Raw genomic sequence first — 12,909 nt, forward strand, 5'->3', positions numbered from 1 at the left:
AGATTTAAGGTGATCCTTGCGGCCAAGGGTTTTTTCTGATAATGTACTGAGTTTATGTGATCTTTGAGGGTAACTTTTTGTCCAAATGATCTGTGACATGTTTTACATTCGTAAGGTTTAAGAAGATTTTATATTGAATTTATGAGTTAATTAAGGTTACACTTTAGTTCAAATGATTTGTGACAAATCTCACATTCTAAGGGTTGGCTCTGATTATGAACTGCATTTGTGTGCATCTTGAGGTTACCTTTGAATGAAAATGCTTGTATGCTTGTATCCAAAAGTTTTCTGACAAATCTCACATTCAAAGTCATTATTTCGATCATGTACTGCACGTAAGTGCTTACTGAGGGGACTTTTGTATGGAATCGATTTGTGGAAAATCTCACATTCATGTGGTATGGTCCGGTGCTCTTATGTTTCAAGTTTATATGTGTCTTATTAAATATGTTCACTTCCTTCTGTACGTAAAGCTTTAATTGATACTTTTCTTGAAATCGACAAAAATTATCGTAATCGAATCCTTTTTTTCTTGAAATTATCAGCCTTTTTTTATTGAAGTAATTAGTTTGAATTTAATTTTCCATTTTTACAATTGGTAGGCAACTTTGATACTCAATTTTGCAGGTGTCTGGCGATAAAGATTTCAGTTCAGATTTAACATATTTGTACTGTAAATCGATGGATATTTTTAAAACTACACCTAAATTGCAAAGATAATTTCGAATTAACATAGGTGCGATATATAGGATAAATATTCACACAAAAGTTAATATATTTCTAAACTCAAACCAATACAGTGCAATTTCACAAAATGTATCTCTATTTTTTTACATTTCGAAAATTGATGGCTTTGATTGTGTCTTTAGAATGTTTTGTATTGGTCCTTGGATTTGAGTAGATTACGTTAAGAGCAAGTTTTCAAATGCCGGATAACGTGATCGAGTACGCGTATATGATTCGTGCAAGCATCACGCTGTTAGGCGCTAGTTATAATACATATTAAAATTAATCAATTGTCTATAGTACATTGTACATTATATTGTACTAAAAGTTCATTATTTTAAAATAATTTTAAGAGAGGATGAATTGTGGTAAATCGCAACTCAATCACTTACACCAAAAGAAGAAAAATGATTCCTATTGGTATAAACAATTGGGCGCCATATTACGTAAAGAACACCAGTTGCTAGAGAGAAAACTCAATTTCAAAGTAGACTGTGTACCGCTGAAAGATGACATAACTTGATTTCGACCTCCCCTACTTTCCAAATGGTATACAAAAATTCAATCGTCGCATATCGCTGTAAGTTATCGCGGGGCTACCGTACGAACGAACCTATCCCTAATCCGAATGCGATTGAATCGACGACGCAGAAATAGGTATGGAAGACGAGTCTATAGGTATAGGTACTGCTCGCCGATCGAAAGACGAGTCTCTCGCTCGCCTCCCAAAAGCAGTTTATTTCCTTTAAGAGGCGAAGGGCTAAACATTTTTCACGTCCTCGTCGTCGTCAGCGTCGGCGTACGGCACGCCGCAGCAGAGACTTTTATAAGCGCATCACGATTAAAATTGAAAATATTTCTTCAATGTCGTCGTTGTCTTCGTTGTCGCAAGAGAAAGAGAGAGAGAGAGAGCAAAGAAAAGGCTTCTTGGACGGTCGCATTAGACGCGTATAAGGCAGAAAGTTGGAAATTATACTTATTCAGTGTTAATAATTATTCATCTAAGATATTAGTCTCTATATAAGCTTGGAACTTGCAAGTGCTCTTCTCCGCTCGTAATATTTGAGAGTGCGTGAGCCTCGGCAAACATCGTTATTACGCAGCGTTATTACTTATTAAGTCTCATTATAACGATTATCTACTACTACTTCTGCTACTGCTACTGCTGCTGCTGTTACCACTACGCGCTGTAAGATGTATAAATGGAGGCTGCTGCCGCCGCCGCCGGGTAGCACTGAGCTAGAGCATCAACTTCTTGTTGAACTTAGAAAGGGGCTGGAAAAGACACAAAACTACAATATTGAGATAAATTAGTCGGAGAAATAAGGGAAATAATTCGTGATTATGCTCGAGCGTATGCTCGAGCGAATTAAAGTACCTGCGCAGAGATTCAATTGCGAGATACTATACGAAGACGCGATTTTCTCTCAACGAAAATTCGACACACGGCACATCTGAAGTCGGTTTTCGATCTTTTGATGTGTACGCAAGCACAATGAGTAAGCGCTACAAATTTATCAACTCAACGACGAAGGTAATTCAGCTTGTACGGTAGCTGCCACGGCATACACCCACGAGGGAGAGAGAGAGAGAGAGAGAGCCGAGTCAAATCTCCATTAGCGTTTGCAGCTGTGTTATAATCGAAACACGATCGTGTCACACGCTGACAACATAAGTAAGCACTCTCCCGAGTCCTGACACACATGCACACTCCGCCGTGAGTAGGTATACACACGCGTGTGATCCTTTTGATTTGCTTTTGTGGAATGCAGCGCTGTATGTTTTGTTGCTGCTGCTGTCTGCGTGCAACAATCCCTTGCTCCCTTGTCTCTCTCTCTTATCACCCTCAGGGTCCGTGGTTTCCGATGGATTTCGATTTTGCCGGCTCTCGGATTCTCGGAGTGCACATGGGATTGTTTAGCTGTGTTGCAGCAGCAGCTCGAGCAAGCCTAGGATTAAGCGCGTGTGCGCGCGCCCAAATACGGCATTTCGCATTCCGTGTTTTACATTTGGCTTTTGCGACGCGGGTGAACGTGTTCGATCACTTCATCCCATTGTTATTCTCGTAGATCCCTCTCACTTTTCTCTCTCTCTCTCTCTTTCTCTCGCTCGTACATATACTGCGCGCGAGCTTAATTTTCTTTCTCGGCAATTAAAAATAACGATTTCAACTTTTGCAGAGATCCGCTGTATAGCGAGTATTCCACGTGCGCACCGTATACGCATTATGTAACTAATGGATTTATTTCCCCCTTAAGCAGAGGACGACTCTCCTTGGTGCTATACCTACGTTATGTAACGCGGGGGCGAGCACAAGTTCAAAGTTGACTCTTTTTTTCGTTGACTGAAGTTTCGGAAGTGAAATTTATTTAAAAGAGATTCTTATCTGCGAACTCAAAGTTTTCTCACTCTCTCGCAGTATAGTTTGGCGCGCGCATAAGTTTTAACTTTCTTTCGCACGCGTGCGCGCGCGGGCGCGTAACGGAACTACATATAAAAGTGAGAAAAATTCCAAATAATCATCACAAATTTACAATAAAGCATATTTTTTCCGCCTGCCGAGCCATTACGCGAATCTGTACGTTATATATCGACACCCGGCGGAAACTTGTTTCTACCGATCTCAGCACATGCAGCAGCTTATTAGGCGCGTGTGTGTTTGAACGAGTAGCAAATAGACGATCAACACGGAGAGAGCTGCGCAGCTCCCTTATAAAATACGAGATAAAGCAGTCAAACATCGTGTGCGTATCTCTATCACTGTCGTTTACGATGCGCAAACGCCCGGCATGTGTAAGGCTGTTGGCCATTCCTGATAATGCGTGTGTATGTGTTTGTGTGTGTACGGCTATCGCGTAAATACGCACATGCAGCAGTAGCACTAGATAAGAAATTCAGAGTTTATTAACGAACACGCACGGATAAACGTTCTTTTGTTATTTTTTAAAGCACGAGCAGCACGAGGCAGAAGCATCAGCACGAACTTCAGGAGCAACTGCTGCAGAGCATAAAATATCTCAATATATAATGCCGAGTAACCGCAACATCATCATCATCATTATCATTGAGTGCTGCTGCTGCTGCTGCTGTTGTTGCATATACATATAGTTCACGTGTGTATGTATAGAGCATATAGTCTCTCTTTCGCATATGTAGATATTCCCTGGTGCTATAATCTAATTGCACGGGCGGCATTATCATTCATTAGGAGATCGCATATACATATATGTGTGTGTGTGTGTGTGTGTGTATGTGTGTGTGTGTATCACACACAGCAAGCAGGCAGGCATACGTACATACACACGTACAAGTCTTACGACTCCTCTCGCACTCGCGATTGAGTACCTTTACCTTAGCATCTGCAAGCTTCGCACAATACAGCTGCTTCTATATGCAGTATATACATGTATACTCGCCCTCTACACTGCATAGAGCGGCGTATAAGACACTCTCGTTGGGAGTATTGCTCATATAGACGCGCCGTATATCCAATATAAGATTGGCGTCTATTGTGGAGCTGCGCGAGGGGGGCACACCGGGTATGGGTTGATGAAGCCAAGAGCTAGTTCAACTCAACTATATATATATGAAGTATATATATATGCGTATGGAACTTGGAGAAACTGCCGCTCCTCTCCACGCTCGCGTAACATATATCGCCCGCGGAGTCTGGGCGCATATCTTCGTGTTAATTATACTTGCTGCTGCTGCTGCTGCAGCGTGTAATATAATGTACGCGTGATATTTTGATGCGATCAGTGCCCGCGATGGCGTTCGAGCTTGGATTTTTGATTCGCAGCTGATTTATAAATGAGTTTTACGTGATCGCTGCGATCCATGGTTAAGTTGCAACGCGATTACGTACGTGGACTCGTGGTGCGCACAAAGGAGCACTCGGCTAATTGCATTTGAAAGTTCGTAAAAATTATTAATTTTTGTTTGTTTCGCAGACAGCGTGTCTTATTAAAGGCGCGCGCACTCACCTAACGATGTGTCTACACCCATGGGTTATTTATTTTTTTTGTTTTGTTTTCCGAAACTTTATTATCTATCTTGTAACATCGAAGTGTCGATACGCGTTCAATATAATGGCGTGCCAGCTAAATCATTGTATATCACACACGGCTCACATAATAAAGCCCGCCGCGTCTATGTATATACATCGAAATATAAATGGCGCGCGTGTATACATATACCACCGCGAGAGAGAGAGAAAGATCTCGTACGTAGATAATGCGAATATGCGTGTGTTATATAGCAGCAGCAACAACATGCCAGGCAGATAATTTATCATCTAGCTTTTTTTCAATGTAAATATAGCACAAAGATCTATGTTCAATTACACATGACAATTTACAAGATTATTCGAGCGTCGAATTTTTTTAGCAAAGGCAAGCACAAGAATGAAATAATTTTTCAACAAAAAGGCCTATGTATATAAAGTATATAATATATCTGCCATTCTAATCGAGATTGACGAGATAATGCCACACATAGACGCAAGCGTCGCACGACGCGCAGAAAAGGAGAGCCAGCGCGCATAATGCGCGATGTATGAATATATAAAACGAGGTTGGCAAAGAAAAGTGTCATCTTCTTCAAGGGTACACATACGAACAGAGAGACGTTTTAAGCCACGTCGCGGCTAGAAGCACGCAATTCTTCATTTATCTTGTTTGCCCGTGTGATATCGGGTAACGTTATATAATTTCTCACGAGTCTCGGAGAAGACTCGGAGCTCTCGACGTTTAGCAAATTAAAAAAAATACGCATATAAACTTAAACACTATCTCCCGACAGGCGTACACAACAGGACCACGGGGCAATCCGTCGATAACATTTCAGTGGATTCACAGGTAATTATACGTGGTCGCGCGGCAGAGAATAGATAGATCGCAAATATCATTATCCCCGTAGCACAATCGTGCGTAGGATCGACGAGGCACGCACTGCACGTCATGTGCCGCGGCCGCCTCTGCTGCATGTACACACACGCAATCCCAATGTCTGTGTGATGTATTTATATTTATGCGGATGGGCGATCAATTATTCAAAGACGACAATGCGCGGAAAACACGGTGTGCTGCCTGTGTGTGAACGAACGAACGAACGTGCGTGATGCGTTGCGCCGCTCGCGAATGTTTGTCTGTCTGTGTCTGTATGTGTACAATATAATATCGACGAGTACAGATGCGCACCCTGATACTCGTGCGGCTTTATAATAACGTTTATATTATGCAGTTTTCAGATATCTTGCGTGTTCCATGGTCCGTATACAGCAACGTGAATATTGAGAATTACGCGCGCATGCATACTTGTGCGCGTGAACACACGACGCCATAAGCATTATACTATATATTTGGCAGTCATTCAAAAAAGTAATAAAATTATAACACGACAAAAACCTTTAATTATATATTGCTTGAATTATTGACAAATCAATTGAAAAATCAGCAAAAACTTCACAACAATATAATGACATACGTGTGAAGTACTTGAACGCACATAGCTTTTGCATTATGTAGCACGCTCTATTAAGACGTCAGAAAAACGGCACGTCATATTGCTCATTGAAAATTTACCACCGTAAAGAATCGATGAAAAGAAAATAGCGCGCCGCGTAGCTGCGTACCGTATACACAACTATATACACGAGCTAAGGAATACGCGATCGCGGCGCGGCAAACAATGCAAAAAACGCTCCAACGACTCGACGCAAAGGGAAAAGTCGCCGCCAGCCAGCGCAGCAGCACAGCCAGCCAATCGATTATAATTACTGGAGCAAACATTTTTACGCATTATCAGCGCAACGCGTCATTGACCGAACTTGTACGTATATTTATGAAATACTCGTATAACTATACAGACACGTGGTTTACACTATTACTATATAGGTGAATGCTGAAAGTACACAGACAACATTGCGGCGCGCGCGCGATCAACTTCTGGTCAAACAATATAATACGATAAGACCTTCGGGCGTGAGCAACAAAAATAACGTATATCTAATAATAATCGAGGCACGAGGTTTGTGTATACGTGTGTGTGGGTCCATATTACAAGATAAACAAGCCCGTGAGCGGAGCGCAGTTGTCGCTCCTGCAGCGCGAACAACTTTTTGCTGTATCATATTATTATACACACACCACTGAGCGGCTTATGTATGGAGCAGCGAGAGAGGGTCGCACTATAACACCCGATCGATGTCGTGTGGGAGCGAAACGAGAGTGAGGCAATTAGGTTACAACATTTAGGATATCATATAGCTGTTGGAGTGCATTTAGTATAAGCAGGAGTTCACTCGAAGGTTGGGCGAAATCGACGAACTGCGGCTGCTCGTATCAGCCGTTTTTTTCGTGTTCATAATGCACTCGTTGCCGCGCGCGCGGCTCGCTTAAGTGCTTTAATGCTCGCGCACACACACTCGATACAGAAACTATATATATTGGGATTTTCGATTAGAAAAGTTCAATCGTCCGATTAGGTGCACCAGGCAGATAAAGAATGAATATTCATCACAGCCCGATACGAGATATATGTATTATATTTCATAAGCAGGCCAGGCTTTTATTCCTGCTCGCTGATATAATTAATTGAACGGACCCGGTTGGGGTACTATCGCGCGCGTATATCTCGCGCAATTCTGTCGGTAGATCGAGCTCTGCAAGTTTTAGAACAAACGTATTATTGATTTATCATTTTTTTACAATAATTCTTCGTTCTCGCACCCACGCAGCTCGCGCTTGCAGGGATTTTTCTATACAAATCAATCAGGCGAAATATCAGAAAATAACTGCCTGCCGCTGCGTATTTTGCTATCGATAAATTTGTCCCAGGGTGCATCCAATGTTTTATAGTGTGTTTCGCTGAACAAAATCTTTTTTTTTTCGTTCTCGCTATCTCTCTTTTTTTTTCGTTTGTATCATTTCATTTTTCTCTTTGCACTTGCGAGGATGACGTATACGTCAATATTCATTTGAGCGTATAAATATATATAAAAGTAAGCTTACACCGTGTACACATGTAATGAATAGTCGAAACAACAATTGAACGCTCGTCCTAAAAAAAAACGAACGAATTTTCATCAGCCAATGTAACATTTGCCCTAATTCGACGGAGAATGTTTTGTATTAAATTTATCAACGAAATTACGGCAATAAAAATTCGAGTATCGAATTTGAAAATTTCAAATGATCTTCGAACGATAGTACGTTTTTCTCTCGAATCGACAATGTAATCACTGTTTCTAGAGCAAGCTCGAGGAAAAGTCAAGGAGCTAAAAATGTGTAAATTAGGCGCAGGTATCCGCATGCGAATACATATTAGTAAGAGCAGCCCGTGTCGTGTGACGCACGTCTGAATTCGAGAAAGAGAGACGCGTGTGGCGAAAAGCCGTGAGTGCGGGCGCGGATGAGTGTCGACGTATGTCAAACTTGGAGCTAGACGACGTCGTCAACACACATCCACACACACACACACAACGCTGGCACGCATGCACACACCTACATAACAGTACAGACGTAGCGAATAATTCCGAATAAGATCACGTCCATGACGCGCTTGAAATTTCGAATAAACTCTATATACGTATAGGAGTCAGGCTGCTCCGTGTGCAGATACATATATATATATATATGGCTTATCAGTGTGCGACGCGCACACCCGCCCGAAGAGCGCCTAGACTACTACTACACCTGAGAGAATACAGCGAGGCAGTGAGCGAGCGAGAGAAAAAGAGAGAGATAGAGATGGCGACGGCGAAGAGATGTTTGACGAGCGGAAAAGCCATCGACGGGTAAAGAGCTCCCCGGAAATGCAGTGCCAGACGTGACTACGCGCGAGTCTTTAAGACATTTTATGTATTATACACATGCGCGAGTACTCGTATAATATATATAATGTATGTATTTCAATGTTACTACTTCTCGTGTCTCGACGCGTAGCTCTTCCTCGTTTCTTTGACGTCGAGCTGCGTTCGCAATCATAAAGACATATAGAATTGATCATGGAGGAAATGGCTTATACGTCCACGGAACCGCTCGGTTATTTCGAAATAAATTGATTGTTTATGAGGCAAATTCAATCATCGTCGCGGCGCATAACTGCTAGCCGATTTCCTCTACTTGGCAATTTCCTCGTGTAGAACACGTACGACGGCAGAAAAGTCTCGAGCGACAAGCAATTTTCGAAAAACCGAGTAGTATTCGCCGGGCAAAACTACCCGTACAATCATGTAATTACGTTTGAAACGCGATATCGCGTCGACTACTGCACTGCCTCGAGTTTACATCATAATACGCTGTGATGCGCTGCTGCTCTCTCACTGGCAGCTGCAGCAGCAGCAGCAGCAGCAGCAGTCGAGGTGCAACGCGACTGTGCCGTACATGTGTATACATGTGAAGTATATTCGCGCGGCGTGGACTAATGGCACACTACTCATCATCGGTGATTGCACATTCGAGTATTTTTCCTTCTCGAAATGCAGCGGTGTGCGACCTCGTTAATACCGGGTGCAAAACATGCCTCTCGGTTTCTGGATTACACACACACACGCGCGCGAGCGGCAGCTAGCGCACGGTACAATCAGCAGACACTTTTTCTTTCCTCCAGCGCTTCGCGATAATCACTGTACTTGAGCTCTCGGGGGAGGGGGGCTAAGATGTACTTGTGCCTCACGAGCTGGTCCAATTTGCATGGGAGGAAAGAGAGTACGAGAGAGAGAAAGAGTTTGTCATTCTTAGGATGCATGGAAAGGAGTGGTTTTCGAGTCAAAATTTCGAGTACATTTTATTTTTGTTCGAAAAAGAAAAAAAAACAATAACTACAAGTGTAATAATAAATCTAATTTTGGTTGTTGATGTTTACTCATTATAAAAAGAAGAATTGTCAATCGTACGAATTCTTATACTTTCGACGAATCGTTTCATCGGAAAAATAAAAATAAAAATTGGTCTTTCATTTATCAAACACAATGCTATTCTCTCTCCTTTTCTTTTACTTGCTGTTGCGCCTGTTTTCTCTGTTTTTCTCTATTCTTATTCTTCCTCTTTTCTTTCTTTAGCAAGCAATCCCATTACCTTAAAGTAATAACTAGAAATGTATTTATTCGCACGTAATGCTTGGCGCGAACGCATACGGCTATTATTATATACATGTAGTCAATGCCATCGACACTGAAAAGAACAACGAGGAGCGAGAAAAGGAAAAAAAGGCATTAAAGCAGAGAGACGAAAAAAAGGAGAGCAATATTAGGTGGCGGTGGCGGCGACGATGTTGCCGCCGCCGCTGCTGCTGCAAGCCATAATAGTGGATGGGGTTAAAAAAATTTTTTTTTTCTTCTCTCACGTAATCACGAATAAAAGTTCTAGTACTACTATTGCTACTGCCCCGAAGAAACGAGAACGGAAGAACGTTCCTGTAGCGCGCCTCCCAAATTGAATCATAAAACATCAATTTCAACCACATAAAGAAAACCTTCCTGCGGATGCACGATGAAACTATACCGCGCTCTCGTATGTGCCTCTTTCTCTCTCTGTGCGATATGTATACTCGCGTGCAGAAAAGAGTATATAAGTGTAAGAGAGCGAGAGTCGTTCGATTCGATCGACGACCTTTATATGCGACGCGCCGAGGGTCAAATAACGAGCAACTTCGCAGACGCCGTGGTACACGAGCTCCGCGCGCATAAGTGTGTCTGTGTCTGTGCATGTGTGCGTGTGTGCATGAAGTACATAAACATGAAATATGCCCGTGCACTTTCTCATTTTTATATTCACTTTCCTCCTTGACTCGCTTTTTTCCTTCTTTTATCATTGCCTTTTGATAATTCATGTACGTTCGATTGAGCGATGTCATTTTTGTAAGTAAAAAAAGAAGAAAAAAAGTTTATCCGTCCTTTTAAATTTTTTTTAATGACCTACAAATATTATTACGTCAAATCGATTACTCTTTTTCTCTCTCGCTTGCTAAAGTCAATAAAGCAAGTAAACTCGACACTGTGAGCGTGTCCACAAAATTGCCTCAATTCATTTCATCTTCTTATATATTAAAACCGACTAGTCCAATGCTAGGAAGGATTTAATGTTGCAGAAAATGTCACTAATGGTTGAACGAGAGAAAAAAGGGTAGTGAGAGAGAAACCACAGCAAAAGCAGCAACGGTGGCTCCTCTTTTCTAAACAGCCATAGCCTTTGAGTGTCCCAAAAAAGTTACGGGTGTTATATAAACGAAAGTAAAGGATCGTTGGTCCGTACATATATAGCAACGCTCGTGGCTGGTATAGTATACGTACACGAGAGAGCAATATCCATGATTTACGCGAAGCCACACGGAGTTTTTGCTGATTCGAAAAATATTTCTCCGCGATGCATCTCGCGCCATGTGAGGACAAACACCGACTTGTAGTAGCAGTTCTCTTCCTCCTTTTTTTTTGCTCTTCGTGTTTAGAGCTTTTGCCCCACGAAGAAGAAAAGAGAGAAAATATAATAATGTTAACCTTTGAACGAGAACGAAGAAAGAGTGGGTAATTAATTCAAGTCGACAGCGAAAGTTCAATGGTTTTTTGGATGGGACTGAAAAAAAAATTCAACAGAGAAGTTTTTGTGTGAGAGCGTCTGTGTATATAGGACGAGGAGCAATAACGATTCGTCAAGCTGTGCTTTTAATTGTGAGCTTTTTGCGAACCAACTCTCTCTGGGCAGACCACGTAGAGTCCACTCCTGAGCCTTTATTGCTGAGAACCAGTAGGTATGAAGCAAGTTTTTATCGAAAGAAGAAAAAATTAATTCGCTGGTTATGTAAGCACGGGTCTCGTACGTATATATTTTCAGTTCAAATGATGAATAATTGATTATTTCTAAAATGAAAATCATAGAAAAAATGTAGGCAAATAAAAGTTGGAATTATCGAAGTTTTATTGCTATTTATGCTTACCGGAAATATTTTTGCTACTTGCAGAGCATTTACAATATCTCTCAATCTCCATCTGTTGATGAAATCAAAAAGTTTATACTCAAATATGACAGCTTTGATTACTATATAAATCATGATACAGTGCAATACAATCTGTCTCTGCTATAGGAGTCTATATTCCAACCATCGTCTCGCTGGATCGCTAGTTTTTCTACCAACTAGTCCTCCCTGCCCTCTTCAATAAACGTTCCATAAGAAATTTGACATAAAAAACGCGACCCCGTAGTCATATAGACGTCTTTAAGAGATTTCAAATGCTTACCAAACGATATTACCTGGATATTGCGCCTAACAGACTCTCTCTATATCGATGAACCATTAGCTTCGTTATAACTGCAGACTGCACATACATGCGCATATCCACTCGAAGCCGTGCAGCAGCAGCACGCGCTCGCTCGCGCACACATACCAAAAAAGACAAGTCAATGTGGATAGAGAGGGTTGATATAACAACCCACCGAAGGCATTTTTAACGAGACCCGTCGGTTTTGCTTGATTAACGAGCAATCACTCGTTCGAGCGAAGATATCGATCAACGAGGCGAAAAACAAAAAAATTCGCGCCACGCAACGGTCGCGAGCGCGCGCATGACAAATGGCTATAGGGAGTAATAAGCTCGGCAAACTGATGGAGTTGCAAAGTTTTTTCTTTGTCTTTTGTTTCCATTTTTTTTTTTTTTTTTTGGTTTGGTCGCTCCGGCCCCCGAACACTCGAGGGAAAAATGAACGTTGATCCTATTACCACGCGCTTTTCGCCCGAGTTTCGCTAATATTTTTCTTCAAGGCCAATTATCTCTCTCGAGCGTTGATTAAAACGGACAGACTTAAAATTTTCACGAAGACATCACGTTGAGCCCTCATCGAGTATGGGCGTAATATAATTGTTCGAGCAAAGCAGCAGCGGCATATCGCAAGCAAGCAAACTGACATCGAAGCCACCAAAGACTTTGCTGATTTATTTCATAGATTTGAGTTTGATATTATAATATAAGGGTTCAACAGGAAACTACTACAGCAAGTGGACGGTAAACTTTACAAAGCACGTGTATGTGTTATGTGCCGTGCTGCTTTACGTATATACTCGCACACTACATAAACAAAATGTTATGCTGCAATAATCGATTATCGATTATCGGCATAATTAGGGCATGCACACGCATACATGTACAGAAGCAGCAGCAGCATCGGCAGGCGGCATGCCCATGGCTGACTG

The sequence above is a fragment of the Trichogramma pretiosum genome, unplaced genomic scaffold (assembly GCF_000599845.2).
Source record: "Trichogramma pretiosum strain Unisexual culture from Peru unplaced genomic scaffold, Tpre_2.0 scaffold8, whole genome shotgun sequence".
Lineage (NCBI taxonomy): Eukaryota > Metazoa > Arthropoda > Insecta > Hymenoptera > Trichogrammatidae > Trichogramma > Trichogramma pretiosum.